Here is a 1,932-nt window from a genome sequence, read left to right on the forward strand (position 1 = left end):
TCTAGTGTCTTCTTTATGGGTTTGTGTAGTGTGGAATACAAAATAACCCCAAAAAACTCACAAAGAAGACACATGACGTCACATCCAGTTAACATTAGAATGGCAACCAAAGCCAAAATGTGCGCTAATGCTTCACATTTGCCCACAAAGATTTCAGCAAAACAGTTTCCTCCCCAGCTGCACGAGAGTGGGGGGAAGCGGTTTTGCACGTCCTGCAGTGTAATCATGGAACATAAACGCATCGACAAACACTTTGTGTCTGCAAAACATGTGAGGAGAGCTGCAGATGAGGGACAATTCAGAAATGCTCATGAATGTCAGTTTAGAAGCTATCAAAGTTCTCAAATAAAGCACCTTTTGATAATGTCAATGTTTGGTGGTAATTATCTTACAAAACTAGTAAGTATTTTTGGTTTATACATTAAAAGTTATGGTTTTTTATTGATTTTAGTAAAAAACAAAATTGACAATTCTAAGTATACTGTTGCATCATTTGTATTTCTTTCTTTTCTGAAACCACTTTGATATTTAGATATATAACCCTTACTATTCATGTAATACGTTAGTCTACTTTTTATCATTTTTTCCATTGTTTTACAGATATTTGAAGTTAATTCTATGGGTCTATAATTTTCTGGTTTTGTATGATGTTTTCCTGGTTTGGCAAATGGTATAATAATTGATTCTTTCCAGCTTTGTGGCAGCTCTCCTTCTTCCCAAACTTTATTATATATATTTCTAACAAAACCCCTTTGGATTTTTCACTAAGATGTTCTATCATGGTATACCAGATTTTATCTTTTCCAGGCGATGTTTTTTTTGTTTTTCTGAGAGCTCGATTTAATTCTGCCTTTGTAAATGGTTCATTTAATAAATTATTATTCTCACCATCCATTTCCATCATTAAATCTTTATATTTTAATTTTGTGTTTTCCCTTCCTTTCTTTCCTTCATTACTAATATTATTTGAACTATGTATTTCACAAAATGTCATTGCTAATAATTCAGCTTTTTCTTTATTATTCACTGCTTCTCTGTCACCTACTTTTATCACTGGATATCCATATTCCTTTTTTATTCCTTCCATTCTTTTTATCATTTTCCAAATTTTATCGATTTTTTTCTCTTTTCCAATAGTATTGCAGAAATTTCTCCAATATTCTCTCTTTGAGTTCTTTATTATTTTCCTCACTATTGCTTGTTTTCTTTTATACTCAATTAAATTCCTATAAATTGGATTATGTTTGAGTGCCTTAAATGCTTTATTTCTTACCTTGATGGCTATGTTACATTCATTTGTCCACCAAGGTACTATCTTTCTTCCATTAGTTCTTCCACCCTTTTTTATTGTTTCCTCTGTGGCTTCCTGAATAATTTTACAAATGTTATCATTTATATCAATGTTTTGTAATTCTTTATCAGTAAAGTATCTAAATTTATTCCAATCTGCTTTTTTAAATATTAATTTCTTACCCGTTTATATTTTATTATTGTCTGGTTCTATACCTACTAATATATTAATAGGGTAATGATCACTACCAACTGTTGTATTTTTATCAATGTCCCACATAAATACACTAGCCAAGGAATTTAACACAAATGATAAGTCGATAGCCGACTCCCCTCCTGTAACATTTACTCTAGTTCCCCTCCCATCATTTAGGCATACAAGTAGTTTCATTCCCATCCCCTCTTCTATTATTTGCCCATTTCTATCATTACATTCTCCCCACAAAGTGTTATTTGCATTGAAGTCCCCACACATAATTACATTCCCATCCATATACAGGTGCTGGTCATAAAATTAGAATATCATGAAAAAGTAGATTGATTTCAGTAATTCCATTTAAAAAGTGAAACTTGTATATTATATTCATACATTACATACAAACTCATATATTTCAAATGTTTATTTCGTTTAATTTTGATGAT

Source organism: Kryptolebias marmoratus, linkage group LG4 (assembly GCF_001649575.2).
Source record: "Kryptolebias marmoratus isolate JLee-2015 linkage group LG4, ASM164957v2, whole genome shotgun sequence".
NCBI classification, from domain to species: domain Eukaryota; kingdom Metazoa; phylum Chordata; class Actinopteri; order Cyprinodontiformes; family Rivulidae; genus Kryptolebias; species Kryptolebias marmoratus.